Source organism: Ambystoma mexicanum, chromosome 1p (genome assembly GCF_040938575.1).
Source record: "Ambystoma mexicanum isolate Mex_15411 chromosome 1p, UKY_AmexF1_1, whole genome shotgun sequence".
Taxonomy (NCBI): Eukaryota; Metazoa; Chordata; class Amphibia; order Caudata; family Ambystomatidae; genus Ambystoma; species Ambystoma mexicanum.
In genome coordinates this window covers 1,509,004,390-1,509,022,618 of record NC_090921.1, presented here as the reverse complement: position 1 = coordinate 1,509,022,618, position 18,229 = coordinate 1,509,004,390, and the positions used below count along the sequence as shown (strand labels likewise).

General features: G+C 44.4%; 1 protein-coding gene across 1 annotated transcript in view; it reads left to right on the top strand.

Moving 5' to 3' along the window:
• ARHGAP30 (Rho GTPase activating protein 30) overlaps positions 1-18,229 on the top strand; it is a 2,240,907-nt gene that overhangs the window by 186,557 nt on the left and 2,036,121 nt on the right. The window lies entirely within an intron of this gene.

Sequence of the window (18,229 nt, the reverse complement as noted above, 5' to 3'; positions counted from 1 at the left end):
CAAAACAGAATAACTATTTTAATGCTGAGACTGAATGTGTTCCCCCTGAAAAACTGTTCAATTATATGCTGATCTGCAGCTGCCTGACTAATATTAGGAGACTGTGGGCTCAGGGGCCATTTGATGAATTACAGTGTTAAATCTACAGCGGAGGCAATGGCGCTCTTAATGTGTTGTAAACACAGTAATGTTTTTCTGGGCATCTGATAATTTGTCAAAGCTGCTCTTAGAAGACTTGATAAACAATTTTAATGCCACTTGAGAATATGTTATAGACTGTCCATTTTTATTTGGTTTCGCCATTAACAAGGAAATACATATAGTAATTACCACATACACAATACACAAACCATTGTACAGAAAAACATCTAAAGCCTCTAGCCTATAAAGTATTTAAAATAGCATTAAAATGTCTATCAACAACAGAAGGATGATGTGGTTTCATGGATAAACTGCAGACTTTAGACCAAGAACATGTGGCATCTAAAACTAATTCCCCCTCTTGACCAAAATGTGTGATATCAGGCACATCACTTTAGTTCCCTTTTCTGCAGTTTCCTTATTTACCAAATGAGAGAGTGCTTAGTGTGAAGGCATCAGGAAGCAGACACAAACAACGGAGTAAAGTTTGGGTCACAAACTTTTTTTCAAACAAAAAGAAGTTTGGAAAAAGGCCTAACTTGTCTTATGCTAAAATGGGATTTCCCTACCTAACTAAAACTAATAAGAGTTTATGTCAGGAAGTCCAAATCAAATGTCTGTCTTTGTCCAAAACCTATACGTGTCCTCACAACTACTTGACTATAATGTGCAGGGATGTCAGCAACAAAATGAAAAGTGTTCAAATAAAGGTTTAGAGCTTCTTCCAGCTCTTGGTTGGGAAAGGGTTTGCCATTCCCCAGGATTAAGGATTTATCACATTGTCAAAAAGAGGGTTTCCTTTCTGCATGCTTTCAAGTCTCTCAATATTTCAAAACCATTGCAATTCCTTGGGATATTTCTTAGCTTTTCTGGCAGTGTTGTCTTTCATCAATTGCACCAATGTCACAAAAGTTCAGTACAATAATATCAGATCACCCAAGTTTCTTCTTGACAGTCAAACACAAGCTTAAGGGTGATTTAAGAGGCTTTTCCTTTACGTGGGTGTATTCAGTGTCGGTGCAGATGCCTGACCACACGGTCAACCCATTACAGGTTATGCAACCGACACACCTTACTTTGCTTCTTCACAGTTATTCTGCCACTGATTTAGCTTCACAGTTGTATTGGGGTTTCCTCTTGAAGCTCTTTCAAGTCGTCTTTTTTTGCCACCATTCATATGTGATACTTTCAACTATTCTCAAAGCTTTTGCCACTGCTTATTCTTTCAGTTTGCACAGTTCTGCATATTCATATGGCACTTGGCAATGCATGTTTTCTTCAGTCTATACATGTCAAAGTTACTTTGCATCAGGGGAAAGCACCAACTGCTTGCAACACTTTTTTTCTTCAGTTTACACAAGTCACAGTTCCTTTGTATCAGGGAATATCACCAACTGCTTGTAATTCAAATTGTATTCAATCACACCTGCTTTCTTTTGGTTCATTATTCAAAATATAAGGCTTCATTTCCTTGCATTCATGCACATAGCATATATTGCCATCAAATTCCCAGTTTACTCTCCTGCTGGGAATTTACACCCCACTCATCGGCATTTTCAAACGTTTAAAGACTTCCGTTTCTCCAGCCCTTTCTTGGCCTTTTCAATTTCAGCTGATTCACAATTCGGTGTTCACAAATTTCTCAGATTTCAGGTTATCATAATTTCAAAGTCTTTCTTTTACATTGGACCGCCATTCAGGATGCATCCACAGTCCCTCGCTCACTCATGAGCGATCTCACCTGCATAAACCATGTGGTTCACCCCACAGCATCCCAGAGTCATTCAAGCTCCTTTGGCTCACTGGGTATGCTGTCTTTGGGTGTTACTCTCTGCATTGGCAGGCTCTCTGTGGCTGTCGCTGCTCCTGGCTTGGCACGCCTTGGTTCCAGGATCACTGTTGCATCAGTTGTACGGAGAAGGAGTCCCTCCGACTCCTGGAGGTCTGCAGACAAGCTCTGCCACCAGAGAACTTTCCCGCTTCTGCTGCAACAACTATGCAGCGCCTGGATGTTTCGGGCACGTGTCTCCATGGTCTCACCTCCGGGTTCTTCTGCAAGTGTTCCACAGGCTATCTGGTTAGCCTCACCTGAGCAGGCCATTTATACTGCCCTCCAGACTCCAGGTGCAGGCAAATTTCCTTCATTGAGTAACGGTCATTGTACTCAGCATCCCTCTTCCTCCTCCCAGTATCAGAGTGGTGTTTGTGTATGTCTGTGTTAATGGAGATAGAATGCCTGATTCTAGGCTGCCTCTTCCTCGTGTTGGGAGCGATTTTGTAGGAATAATAGGGAAGAGATTGATAATTCTCTACAAAAGCTTGGGGGAGGTTTGACTTCTTGTAAAAGGAAAATGGAGATACTGTGTCTCACCAAGTGTGCCTCATCCCCACTCCCCAAGTCTCCTTCACCTAGGTGATCCTCCCTCACATATCCACCCCCGGGATCAGGATCCAAAAGCGCTGTCCTTTCATTGGACACCTGGGAGGAGGATATATTGGGGAAAGAAGTGAGGATGCTCTTAGATTACTCACATTAGACATAACTGAACACAAGTATAATTTGCAATTATACACCAAAAAGGTTGCACATGGGAGAAAGAGGGCAAATACATACAAGGATCAAATTTGCTGACTTTACAAACAGAATATCTAGGTATTCATTCAAGCTTCTCCATTTAACCAAAACGGGTTGGCCTTGTGCAATTCACTTCGACACAAACAATATGTTATCTAAATTAATGCTGATGAAAGGTATGTTGTAATGGATAAATTATGGATTTATTTGGGGAAAACGTTTTGGGTCCGTATTGGTGCAGCATTTGCAACGCCTTTTTCTGCTTACAAATTATGTGTACTGCTTAGCAATCCCCATAGCTCAACTAACTGATGACTGAGATACTCATAGTCAACATTCCTTCAGCTTTTCGCACTTTTAATAGGTGTTGGTGCTCATTATCAACCAGTTTCTATTGATGTTTGTACTGAATTTTGTTAAAAAAGAATACAGTTGCCATGGTCATGTGCAGCATCATTTGATGTTCCTTTCTGTGTTATTGAGGAGACCAGGGTTATATCTATTCCCTTTAACTTTTTAATTTGGAGAAATATTGCAAATTACACCTGTCCTGCTTACCTACTCACTCTGAAACTGTGCTCATAGGCAATATCCTTCTTGGTCAGCTTCAATATTCGTATATACCAAAAGTGAAAATTGTTATAAGTAAACAAAGTGGACAGAGAAATACTATCCTACATCAAATAAGGTTTAATCTTCGGGAAACCCCTTAGCTAGCAAATGCCTTAGTGTTTCCTAGTTAAAAACAACAAAAAAAGAGCTTCTGTGCAGTTTTTTTTTATTTATTTGTTAGGTGCCTGTTTAAGCTGTCGCTAGCTCAGAATAGGAGTGGACTAATGCAGAGTGGATCCAGTCATTAAAACAGGGGTTATTTAGGCAGCCTGCCATTTGCTAATTTGATTAAACCCTGGAAGTTTGATTTTCCTCACACTAATCCTGTTTACTTGGAACCCAGTGTTCTGGCAAATAAACCACAGACTCTTCAGGTAGATTGGTGTGCGTCTTGAATGGCAGTCAACAAAGCAGCATATACATAATCCACAAGAAAAGACACAACACTGACAATCAAACTGTATATGGCACAGCAATCCCGCCTTCCCGGGCTTGCAGGGTTTTTATATAGTAATGCACGCAGGTTCTTCCATGGAAGGGGGTGGTCCATGCATCGTAAGGTGGCAACAGTATACTATGTTTCCACGCAAACTACATGGCTCCCAGAATACATCTCATGAACATTGATTGAGTTCTTACACCTTGATGAGTAAAACTTTGCATCAAGCAGTAGACATCCTTGGATACATTTCTAGCAACTCAGTGGTCTTCTACTGCAGCTACAGTTCTCAAATTGCTCAGGCAGGGCTTGTCCACCTAATGTTGCTAATTCTACCTGCAGAAGCCATGTCACCTGGCTAGGCAGTGCACTAAAACGCTCTTGCATGTGCCAAAAAGGAACTACGTCAGAAGCAGGTAAAGCAGAAGCATGCCGCATCTAGCGATGTATCTATAATCACATTTTAGTTAAGACATGTGCATAATCTAGGAGATGTTCCTGAGGCCCCGAGTGGCTCCCTCACACAGATGGTGAGCTACCACTTATATTAGGCAGCGTGATTCGCTTTGCGCTCGACCACCTAATCTCTGCATTTTCTGCATCTATATTTGAAAGTGAAATATTCTGCAGCATTTTCGCTGTAATCTGCGGCCCGTGCAGGTGCTGAGACTTGCACCATACAGTGAACACCATTGTCCTCCACAAGGTTGGCGCCATGTCCAAGATGGCCGCCCCGATTTCGGCATCCTTCCACTCTGTCTGACTGCGCCCCAGCTGTGTCCGGATTGGTTGTAAGGCACACTAAAGGCACCTATCACAGCTGGCAGGCGTACGCCGGGCCACCAGAACGGAAGGCCCGCAAACGCAAGACCATTGCCTGTCCAGCCTGTGTTGTGCATTACGGAGCTCCACTGGAGGAGCAGGAGCACCAGGTCTGCTGCTGGAGTAGTGGCACCAAATCTAGGAGATGTCCCTGAGGCCCCGAGTGGCTCCCTCACACAGATGGTGAGTTACCACTTATATCAGGCAGCGTGATTCGCTTTGCGCTCGACCACCTAATCTCTGCATTTTCTGCATCTATATTTGAAAGTGAAATCTTCTGCAGCATTTTCGCTGTAATCTGCGGCCCGTGCAGTTGCTGAGACTTGCACCATACAGTGAACACCATTGTCCTCCACGAGGTTGGCGCCATGTCCAAGATGGCCGCCCTGATTTCGGCGTCCTTCCCCTCTGCCTGACTGTGTCCCAGCTGTGTCCGGATTGGCTGGAAGGCGCACTAAAGGCAACTATCACAGCGGGCCGGCGTAAGCCGGCCCACCGGAATGGAATGCCCGGAATGGAAGGCCTGTCCCAGCCTGTCTTGTGCAGTCCGCACCGTCGGCCAGACACGCTGCTTCAACAGCCCCTCACCATGTAAGTACGTGAGCGTCCATCATTAATATTGCCATTCCAAACAGTGTGCAACAATGGCCGTTATCCCCAACCATACCTTATGAGTCTAAAGAGCCCTGCAGCGTTAAGCCCACCCCTAACCTACGAGACTCGTACCGCAACTTACTCCGCCCTCAGGCCGAGTAATTCCGCCTCGTTAACTCTATAATAAACTGGTCCCATGCTCCCGCCACGCCTCTCATTGGACTGCATGTGCCCTGTGTACCACCATGATAGAATGCCTGCTGATGGTAATGCCTGCAAACTGCTTGATGACACCTTGATTACGTTGCCAGAGTACCACCACAATCATATCTATGTACCCACTCAAACTAGCTGACCTAGCCATCATCTCCAAAACCACCCTCCTCATCTATGGTAACATCTCACTGCTAATACTGTTATTGCCATGTTAACACTACCACTTTCATTGAAAAACTATTTGCATACACTGTGAAAGTGCTCACAGGCAGACTACGAATATGTCACTCGCCATCACTGTTACATATGCACATAACTGCTCACACATAGCATTGTAGCCTATATTGTGAAAATCGAACTTTGGTATACCATAAAGTGACCTATCTCCTACTGTTTAAACTGTACTTAGCCACTTGCATACAGCATTTTAGCATATACTGTGATAGTTGAATCTAGGTGAACTCATACTGCTGAAATTGCATTCAGCCAACTGCATACTGCATTTTAGCTTGTATTGTGATAGCTGAATCTAGATGAACTCATACTGTTGAAATTGCATTCAGCCACCTGCATACTGCATATTAGCTCATATTGTGAAAGTGGAACCTTGGCGAACCCCTACTGTTGAAATTGCATTCAGCCACCTGCATATTGCATTTTAGCTCATATTGTGAAAGCTGAATCTAGGTGAACTCACACTGTTGAAATTGCATTCAGCCACCTGCATACTGCATTTTAGCTTATATTGTGATAGCTGAATCTAGGTGAACTCACACTGTTGAAATTGCATTCAGCCACCTGCATATTTTATTTTAGCTCATATTGTGATAGCTGAATATAGGTGAACTCATACTGTTGAAATTGCATTTGGCCACCTGCATACTGCATATTAGCTCATATTGTAAAGGTTGAACCTAGGTGAACCCCTACTGTTGAAATTGCTTCTGCCACCAGTACATAGCATTTCAACTCAAACAGCGAAATTTTACCTAGGTACAGTGTAAAAAAAAAAACTTGCCTCCTACTACTGAAATTGCATCTAGCTACTTGCACATAACCCCTTAGACACTGCTACGGAGACTGAACCTAGACATAGCCCCTTAGCGACACCCTACTGCTTATCGCAACTAACCGATAGCTCTAGCTAAAGCACCTGCTGCTCACAACCAACCTGCCTAACATGAGTAAAAACCAAAATACCCAGACTCTCCTACTCACGCTTGGTCTCCTCACAATCATGGCCCTTGCTATTTCTAGAACAAGCCCACCCAAAGACAGACATCTGAGACTCAGGTCAAGACTACCTTGCAACCTAAAAGAAATAAAATAAGTAGTACCACTGGACTCTTCGCCACCCAACACAACGACCTCCTGGCTAAGCGAGCACAGACGACCAAAATAGATACCATAAACTCTGTGCCTGCCCATAACTACACAAAGAAGCACATGAACAAAAATATACGCACAACTAAACCCCCTCACAATCCCAAACCCAAGAGTACCTTGACGCTAACTGGGTCGCTCATCAATGCTAGATCTATGGTAGCCCATGCCACCGAAATTGCAGACATCCTAAGTAACGACAGCCTGGACCTACTCGCCATAACGGAGACCTGGCTCCACGAGGCAGCAGGACCTACCCTGATGCTAGCTGTACCTGACAGGCACCAGATTCTCAGAATAGATAGACCAAACGCCAAAGGCGGTGGCCTAGCCATCATCTCCAAAACCACCCTGCCCATTAGGCTTGCCACCTCACCTCTGTGCTCATCCTGTGAAATACTCACAGCTAAACTGCTGCTATCCAACAACCGCACGCTGACCATCCACCTGATATACAGGCCCACATGACCACTAGGAACATTCGAAGATGACTTAACTAGTCTCATAGTGAACAATACTAAAGACCACTCACAAACCCTGTTGATGGGTGATTTCAATATTGGCTTCAACGATACAGACAACAAACATGCCCAATCAATAGCAGCCCTACTTAATTATCATATGCTCACCCAAAAAGACCTCTCCCCCACCCACATCAAGGGCAGGACCCTCGACTGGGTATCCGATCTTAATTGCAACATCGCCATCACCGTCACCACTCCAAAACTCTGGACGGATCACTACTTAATAACCTTCACCGCTACACTTGATCTCCTCAGCCCTAAAACCATCAGTGGTACCCCCCCTCTACCAGAAGCAACAAAGACATTACTGCCAAAAAACTCATCACCCTCCTCCTTCCCGCTATCAATGGCTTGGAAAATAACGCCAATCCAGACACTTTAGTAGACTCCTTCAACAAAGCTATGACCACAGCACTAGACACTATTGCACCAATTAAACTGTGCAAAGGTAATCAGGAAGTGCATTTGAATGCCTGGTTCACACCTCAACTCAAGGATCTAAGAAAACAGAAAAGAAAGCTTCAAGCTATCTGGCGCAACTCCCCTACTGACAATAACAAAGATAAATTAGCCCAACTCTCCAAACTCTATAAAAAAGAAATCATCAACACTAAAAAAATATATATTCGATGACAGAATCACAAAAGCCAAATCAAACACTAAGGAACTCTTCTCCATCCTCCGGGAAATGGAATCCCCTATCCAACCGGTAGACACTGTCCCCAGGGACAAGATATGATGCACTAACATACAAAAGGCCCTATCGAATAAAATCTCCACTCTCCAATTCAAAATAGCCAACAAAAAGGATTCACTGCCCCTCTCTGATCAACAACTACCACTGCCCACCGAGTCCAAAACCATTCCACCCTTTAGCTTCAAGACTATCTCAATTCTATGAAGACGGAGGCGAGCATTATGCTTAACTCTTTAATTTGCCACCAACACAGCAATTCAAAATTTTAATAAACTTTTTCAAAACAAATGTTTCTTTTTGCTTTCAGTAAAATAAATCTTTAGTTTAAAAGTTTGTCTTTCTTTTTAGAGGCTCTCCACAGATCTTCTACAAGTCCCATGAGCCTCCTCGTAAACAGTAGTCCTTCCTCCACCAATCCAGTGCCTGACCCTTCTATAAGGACTACCAGCACAAGGTTCCTTCCTCTTTCTTTTTGCTGCCAGCATACGAGATAAGTGCTTTATCTTCTCAAATATAAACGTGCCTCTTTAGAGTTCATTTTCGTTTATAATGTGTGAGGAGAATTGACTAAAGTAAATGTTAATTGCGCAGCGTATATATTGATTAAAAAAAAAATGTTCTATCTAATTATAAATACTATTTCTTCTATGATTATGACTCTTGTAAGCAAATCTGTAGAGCGGCGCCCTCGCGCCCGCTCCAACTCGTATTAAAGCGGCTCGGAAGAGCCGCGCAACGAATAAGCCCAACCCGAAGCTCGGGAGGCTGTGGAGGCAGAGACGTGGGCGCTCTCGCCTGTGAAAGGCATCCGGCCCGCTCCACAAGACGTCGCACGGCAGGCGTGCCCTACGACCCTGGGGGAGCGGGAGGTCTCGAGCTTTCCCGTCTCTCCCGAGGCCCTTCCGGCATTCACTATCTGATCGCGAGTGAGGCGAGAGAGCTGCGTGTGGTGCCCTAAGAAAAAAAAAAAGGAGACATTTTAACCTTACACGATTTCTCACACGGTGCACGTGTAAATACAGCTGCAGTTAGCAGGAAAAAAAAAAGACTTCAATTCACGTGACCCCAGAAGGCCTGCAGCCCTACAGCTGCCTCATTCCTTGGGCCTAATCCTTTTCAGTCGACCAAAAAGAACGTTAGGTTTGCTAACACAAGGACATTATGGCCCATTATGAAGGGGAGCACTCTACAACTCTTGAATACACCGAGGAAGAGTGGGAGGAGGAACCCTCTCATCAACAAACAGAGCTTTCACTCAGCTTTAAGAAAGTATTGGGAGAATCCCTATCACTAGCAGTTTCAGAAGGAGTGCAACCTATCGCTCAGAGACTGGACATGCTTGAAGCATGGGTATTACAAAAAGAGCAGACATCCCCTAGAAAAAAGAGGGTGCTTAGCCCAGGCAAAGGCCCGTCAACTGGACACCCTCATGGTGGGGTTGAACAGGGGTGTATGGCTCGGAAGAGCAAAGACTCTTTGACCCCCCGAGCAAGGAAAGGAGGGTTGACCAAGACCCCCACAAGGCAGACGACCCATCGCAAGATTAAAGAAGGCCTTCCTGGCAAAATCGACAGAATGCCAGCCCAGACCCCCTGCCCCAGGGGTGAATAATTTAGGGGACATAGACGAGGGCTACTCGCCCGATGATGAAGGAGGGGAGGAAGATGACCCTCCAGGGCACCCCACAGCAGAAGAAGAGGAAATTCTAGATCAAGAAGAAGACATGAACAATATGTTCGATCAGGAGGCCATTAGGCACCCAAAATCCACTGAGTGGATACCCTCCCCGAAAGTAGCGCTCTACATGGCGCAACATATACGCAAACCGCTTGATAGAGAAGTAAGATCTCGCATGAGAGCGGAATGTCCCCGCCCAAACCTCCCTGACAAGTTATCAGAGCCCCCCGATCTAGACCCGAAGATGGTTACCTTCGTAACAAAAGTTTCCAAAGATATCAGAAAGGGCGTGGATAGAGGGTGGAGAGGGTGCCAGGACAAGGTACTTGATTTAGCAGGCCCGCTAGCAAAAATTATGGATCTGGCTGAGAAAGCCAAGGACACTGGGACCCCCATAGATCCTCTAGTCCTAGCAAACTGGGCGCAAAGAGCCATGTGTTTCTTGGGTAACGCCAACTGTGCCCTCTCTTCCGAGAGGAGAAGAGGAGTGCTCCTAAAAACTGACTCAGCGACTTATCGTCGTATGAAGCGGGGCAAGGAGCAAAAGGTCTGCTTTTTGGTGAAGCCTTTGTGAAGGAGATGTCGCAATTCATGGGAACTTATTCAGCCCTCGAGAAAGCTCGGAGCTCCATTAAAAGAATCTTTCCCGGATGAGATTTTGCCGGGACCGGACGCCAAAGGGGCAGAGCGTCCAGTCGATATTCCTTTCATCGCAGGCCCCAAGGACACAGAGCACAATATTGGGAGGGAAGACAACAGGATGCCTTCTTCCCCACCAGGACGAGGTTTCCAAGAGGTCGCAGGCAAAGAGGAGCCTACAGACATGCAGGCCCCACTGGTGGTGAGTACCTCAAATGTGCAAGTGGGGGGCAGGACCCTACAGTTTCTGAACGCTTGGCACGCATTATCCAGCGATGCTTGGGTTTTAAACGCCATAGCAGGCTTGCGTATAGACTTTCTAGGCGACCCCTTTCAATGCCAAGAGCCGCAAGCGATACACCTATCAGTGCAGGAAGCAGCGCTTCTTCAGAGCGAGCTAGTGAAGCTTCTCCAGAAAGATGCGATAGAACGCGAGACGCAGTCTTCCCCGGGGTTTATAAGCAATATGTTTCTAGTGCACAGAAAAGAAAAAGTTCGTCCAGTTATCAATCTAAAAAACCTAAACAAATGGCTAAAGTACAATCACTTCAAGATGGAGGGAATCCATCTTCTCAGAGACTTGTTGCGCGAAAGAGATTCGCTAGCACGTCTGGATCTGAAAGATGCGTATCTTATAGTGCATAAAACAGAAGCCCACCGCAGGTACCTACGTTTCTGCTGGAACAGGGAGGTGTGACGCTTCAAATGCCTTCCTTTCGGTCTCGCCTCAGCCACATGGGCCTTCACCAAACTGATGAGGCCAGTGGCAGCAGCCATAAGAGAAAGAGGTATTCGGATCATGATTTATCTAGACGATATTCTGATCCTAAATGCTCCCTAGTCAACGATGTGCATTGGGTTTTCACCTTACTATCTTCTCTGGGTTTTCTGGTGAACCTCGACAAGTCTCAATTACAGCCAGTTCAAAGAGTAGAGTTCCTGGGGTTCACCATAGACACGGTAAAAGCGACTCTGGAACTCCCGAACCAGAAAGTGAGAGCAATAAAGAAGGAAAACAAGACAGCCCTAGTGAAGAAGACCATCTCGCTTTGATACCTAGCCACAATAGTAGGGCTTCTTGCAGCTTCCATTCAGGCCATCTTCCCAGGCCCCCTACACTCCAGAGCCCTGCAGAGGCTCAAGACCAGACACTTGCAAGGAGGTCTGGGCTACCATCAACTGATAACCTTAGACAGCCAAGCAATCGCAGAGCTTCACTGGTGGCTGCAAAACATGGAAGCCTGGAATGGTCGTGCCATCTTTGGCGACGTGCCAAAGCTCATAATAGAATCCGACATGAGCAGAGCAGGATGGGGAGCAAGATGTGGTCAGATAGAGACCGGAGGAAAATGGTCAGAGAACGAGTTACAACTGCACATAAACTGCCTCGAGCTACTAGCAGGCTCGTTCGCGGTTCAGACTTTCACCAAGGGCAGAGTCAAGTGCTCCGTGCTGCTGAAGATGGACAACGTCTCCGCAGTGCGATACATAAACAAACTGGGTGGCGCCAGATCGAAAATGCTTGCAGAACTAGCGAAAGACTTCTGGCACTATTGCCTTCAGCATCAGATAGCAGTAGCGGCGGAATATCTTCCAGGAGCACAGAACAACGTAGCAGACTGGAACTCTCGATACCTGACAGATTCCAGCGACTAGAAACTGCTTCCCCAAGCCTTTCACAAATTAAACCAGGTGTGGGCTCCCCTACACACAGATCTATTTGCATCAAGACTGAATGCACAGACAACCAATTACTTCAGCTGGAGGATGAACCCGGGTGCAGCGGGAACAGATGCGGTCCTACAGTCGTGGACAGGAGCAGTTCACTACGCGTTTCCGCCTTTCATAATGATCACGAGACTTCTAGCGAAGGTTCGCAGAGACCAAACAGAGCTAGTACTAGTGGTCTCCCTTTGGAAATCTCAGCCCTGGTTTCCAGTAGTGATGGAACTTTCCTCTGATTTTCCGAGGAAGATCTCTCATCGCCCAGACCTCCTCTTCAGCCCAACCGGCCAGTATCACCCTCTGGTGGAAGCGGGCTCTCTACATCTCATAGCGTGCAGAATTTCAGGAGGAGATGGGAACTGCCAGGAATTTCGCAGATCGCTGCAGACTGTATCAGAGACGCCTTCCACCTTTAGGAGCTATAGTTCGGCATGGGATTCCTGGGCGCGATGGTGCGCAAACTTGCAGCTGGATCCCATTTCAGCACCTGTAGTACATGTCCTTAACTTCCTTAACTTCCTTAACTTCCTAGCAAACAAATTTCTCAAAGGTTGTGCTTACAGGTCTTTGGGGTTAGTAGATCCGCTCTATCCGCAGGGCATGACAGGATGGAAGGTGCTCCAGTAGGAGAACACCCGGCGGTGCACAGGCTACTGAGAGGGATTAGGTTGAAGAGGCCGCCGGAACCCAAATACTCATCCTTATGGGACGTCCGTGACGTCCTACAGTTGTTTATGAGATGGCCAGAAAACGGTCAGCTATCCAGATCTCAGCTTTCAGGAAAATTGGCGATGTTGCTCTGTCTGACAGAATGCCGGAGATAGACAGAAAGATCTTCTAACCTGAAGGAATTGCTTTTACTATTGTGCAAAGAACAAAATTCGATTCCAGAGTGATTTGCTATCCCTATTTCCCCGAAAACAAAAAGCTATGCGTAGCGCAATGCATTAAAGACTACGAGATCGCAACAGCGCTTGTCAGGCCGCAAGGCGTCACTCAATTGCTAATTGCGCGTAGGAAGCCCCATCATGCTATAGCTACAGCGACAATTGCTAGATGGGTGAAAGAAGTTATGCAGTGGGCAGGCATAGATTTAACCCTTTTTGGTGCACATTCTGTCAGGGGTGCAATGGCTTCTAAGGCCTTTTCTGTAGGAGTGTCTTTACAAGACATTATGAAAGCAGCTGATTGGTCCTCAGAATCTACTTTTAAGACTTTCTATTTTAAGCCAGTCTCAGAAATGGCTAGTAGGGTGGTACAGAGCTTTGAACAAGCATAATGCTTACCTCCGTCTTGTCATAGAATGAAGATTGCCCATGCTAGCTGCACTGGTCAGTCTTGATTCTATTAAAGACAAGGAGGCGAGCATTATATCCCACCCAAATGAATGCGAAGAAGAAAAACAAATTACATTGTTGAATGTATATGAAACTGATCAAATTGTGTCAGAGCATCGCATTCCCTCCCTCACATTATTTTTGTGTCTCTCGTAGGAGATGAACAGAAACCCACATGAAGTCACCGCGAGCTAAAGCGAAAGTGATACCAGTTGTCCCGTTGGACCGTATGGATAGCAAGCCGTGACCACAGTTGCCTCGATGGTAGTCCTTATAGGAGGGTCAGGCACCGGATTGGTAGAGGAAGGACTACTGTTTACAAGGAGGCTCATGGGACTTGTAGGAGATCTGTGGAGAGACTCTAGAAAGAAAGACAAACTTTTAAACTAAAGATTTCTTTTACTGAAAGCAAAAAGAAACATTTGTTTTGAAAAAGTTTATTAAAATTTTGAATTGCTGTGTTGGTGGCAAATTAAAGAGTTAGGCATAATGCTCGCCTCCTTGTCTTTAATAGAATCAAGACTGACCAGTGCAGCTAGCATGGGCAATCTTCATTATTGACACAGAAAAAGTCATCCTCTCCCTCAAACCCTCCAATTGTAAGGGCGACAGTTGCCCAGCGCAAATAATAAAGGATGCAGTTAGGGACTTAGCCCCCTTCATCTCGAAGCTCATAAACTCCTCCTTTAAATCAGATACAAACCAACTTGAAAGAATCCTGGGTCCTTCCCTTACTTAAAAAACAAACCCTTGATTCATCCATCCCAACCAACTACAAACCCATCACCACTGTGCCTTTCCCACTCAAAACTATCGACAGAGTTGCCTACCTACAAATTCAGGACTACCTGGAAGCCAATCACCTGCTTGGCTCTTGGCAATCAGGCTTCCGCCCCCTCCATGGCACCGAGACAGCCTTGCTAGACCTCAAGACACAAATTGAGGAGCTAAAGGATAGCGGAAAAACAGCTTTGCTACTCCTACTGGAATTGTCAGCAGCCTTCGACCAGGTGGATCATGCAGTTTTATGCAGCCATCTCAGGCTTGCTGCCAACTTCACAGGGGAAGCTATAGCCTGGGTCCAATCCTTTCTAGCTAACCGAACCATAAATAAAAAAAGAGAGTTTTTTCCACTTCAACCTTCGCTGATCCCATCCAAATAACATGCAGAGTCCTGCAGGGGTCCTGTGTCTCACTGACCATGTATAACATTTTCACCAAGCCGTTGTTCGACAAGTTGGACAGACTGGGCGTCACCTACACTAATTATGCAGATGACACCCAGATCTTCATACCCCTTTCGGGCAACTACGAAGCGCACTCGGCCTTGGTGAACAAGATACACATCCTCATTCAGGCATGGATGGCGACCCATGGCCTCTGCCTGAATGACGATAAAACTGAGATACTGCTCCTCGGCTCTGACACCAATCTAAAAAAACTATCCCCAAACTATGCATCCTTCAACATTGATAATAATATTATCAAGGTTATACCTGTGGTAAAAACTTTAGGATTCTATCTGGACTCCTCTCTCACCCTTAAGAAGCAAGTCAACTCGCATGCCTCCACAACAGCCTACACTTGCAAACTAATCCGAGCTTCCAGACCCTTCCTCTCCAGTGCCAGCTGCGTCACCCTGGCCAATGATCTTATTATGTGCAGACTAGACTATTGCAATGCCCTGTACTCAGGAGCCAACAAGTATGTCACTGACAAACTCCAAAGATTGCAAAACAATGCGTTAAGAGAGGCGCTGAACATCCCCTATAGAGAGCACATCACTAAATTCAGGAAAGAGACTCACTGGCTAAAAATAAAAGATAGAATCTTCCTCAAAACAATCTCTCTCACCTCTAAATGTCGAAACAATCTAGCACCTCCCTACTTGTTGGAAAAAATCTCTAGGAGAACCACTACCAGACCCACGAGATCTGCTAATACTTCTATGCTTGAAATTCCCAGATTTAAACTGACCACGGCCGGAGTAACTAGTTTCCCAGTTAAAGCTGCGCAATCGTGGAATACACTCCCAATTGACCTCAGACAACCCCAACCTTATGACAAATTTAGACACAATGCTCTCAAATGGCTTCGCACTAACAACTCATAACCGCCTCCACCCCTCCCTACTGCCGCTCTACCCTCCTGACACAACTTCGACAACTATTGCACTTAACACTACTACTGCAACCAATGCACCTGACCTTGTTCTCCTTGGCTGCAGGCTTTCCCTTAAGTATACGTAATGTTAAGCACTGTTTTGTCATGTACATAAGCTCATCCATATCCTCTACGCTCCTTGACTTGCAAATATCTGCACTGTATTATATGTATGTATGCACATGTATGTACCCGCCTGCGACAGGCACTGTAACCATGCTTCGAGACTTCTTGTACTACTGCGCCCAGCTACCCAAGGGTTTGGTGCGCATTATCAAATCAATAAACAAACAACAAACAAAACAATGACATAAGGCAGTGCAGTTAACGACAGAAAGGTATAGAGTAACATTGCAGCTGTGGATTGCAGAGCTAACACGAGAAAGAGAGAGAGAGACAGAGAGAGAGAGACAGAGAGAGAGACAGAGAGAGACAGAGAAGGACATCAACAGATGCCCAATTCAATCAGGTCAAGAAAGACATATTTCCCACACTGCAAAATTTCACAAAAACCTAGTTCCCAGGTTGGGGCCCAACTCTTCATACTACCCTAAGGGTTAACAAAATAAAAAAAGAGGAGACGACTGACTTACTCTCACGAGCTGACCCTGGAAATTTGAAGGCCCAACGGTACCAGAAGACCACTCTTTAAATAGGGCTCCAAAGAAGCTTTTAAGCCTATGGAAAATGGAAGTCATCCCGACAAAGGCTTTAATATAATTGGAGAAACAAAGAGGTTAGCTCAAGAAAGGCCAAAAGTGTTGACGATGTTGAGATATTTAATTCATGTTCTGTCCATTATTGACCTTAATATGCATGATGGTTTGTTTGCATGTGGCCTTCTTCTGGGACTATGTTCTGCCTGGACTGTGCCATTGGATCAGTATTTGGACAAACAAATTCCTAAAATTAATATTCAGTGGGTATTTCTAAGGTTAAAATAACCTTTAATTACAAAGGGGAAAGGTAATTGGAAAAATGTGAACACAACTAAAAGTGTCAACCCTTCCCGAACATATTCCGCTATTGGTTGCAAACCTAAAACGCATTGTATATAACATAAATCATGAGGTATTATTTACAGAAAAATCTATTTTACATAGAAGATATTGCTGTGAGTAGCTGAATTGTTTGTGAATTATGGCAATTCTGCTAGTCATCCTTAAATCGATGGCGTTCCAAGACCTATCCTATTTTTGATTGGATGCCCCATGCTGAGCAGAGAAAATATACCTATCTTTTGTTCTCCAAAGCTGTTGTATTGATCTTCAAAACAATAAGCGGTTTAAAAAAAAAACAAGTGAATAGATTTATAGATTTCTGCACTCAAAGAGGGTGAGACTTAAATATCACAAATACTGGTTAGATTTTTACCACAGATAGAAACAGTAGATATATGATCAGCCTATGTGTGAAAGATGGACCAATAGAGGTGGTAACATTCTTTAATACACTGGTATTCGTTTTCATTGTAATGGAGATTGGTCCCCTCATGTAGGGAAATCCTATTGTATATACCAAACTCTCACTTGAAGCAACTTTAAAGTTTGACCATGCGTTTGATAAACTTGCGGAGAAACCAACCCTGCAAGTCTATAAATTACAAGCTAGATAGGCAGAATCCTATATGGCCGAGTTGCCTGTACACTCACATCTCTCTCCCATAGTTGCAACTGAAAATTATTTTTTAAAACATGTTCTATGTTTACCACAATCAATGTACAGTCTTTCATTATATTTGGAGCTAAACTTGACAAGTAATGATAACATGATGAAAATGAAACCCACTTATTTTACTGGATTGGTTTGTGGGAAATTCCATAGCTCATAAAATACAGCAAATTGTGGTAATGAGTTTAGCTGGTGGGTAATCATTACCATGGGTGCTCCATGTTAAGAACATGAGCCTAATGCTGGGAATGCCACAACTTTGGGACAACCACCAAACAATTGAATTTAACTCCAAAGTCATGGTTAAAAAAACTTTGAAAAGTTGGGTTTCTCATGTTCCACTCAGCAATTCTCAAGATAGTAGTATTTTATGCAACTATATGTGTGTTAAGGAAACAGGCCAGTATGTAGAGTAGCTTGACTGGATCACTGTATCTTATACCCAAACCTTTTATGTTAAACTATGGCATTGCAACCAGCGCCTGGCAATGTTATAGGGATCTAGAAGGCTGGATCATCTGTGATGTGTCCCTATTCTTATTCATTTTAAAGGGACCATTCAGCACTTCATTTTTATGTGCTTTATACCTGAATCTTAGATGCACACATTTATGGCTGTGTTTACTAATGATGGTGGCAGGGATTTGCAGTGAGCAGGAATTATTTGCTGATCAACTGTGTGCAAAGCTGTTATCTTTCTTGTGACACACTATCTAAAAAAAGCCTGTAGAAGTTTGAATGTTCCTAAGTGCTCGCTGTAGACTGACCCAGATTTTTAAGAATGTTAACGATTATTGCTTTTGCGCCATTGATCGTGTGTTCTTACGTCATTTGTATTTCTGTGTTGTTTTATGTCATATTTTATGGGAATGTGTGTAGTTGATTCATGAATTGTATTGTTTATCATATGAATTGTTAGATATTGTTGTGTTGAAATATGTTTTTAGGACAAACCTGTACAATGAAAGGTGAATGAAGGGAGGTCTCGAAGCTGTGTTTCATAAGGATGTGGTT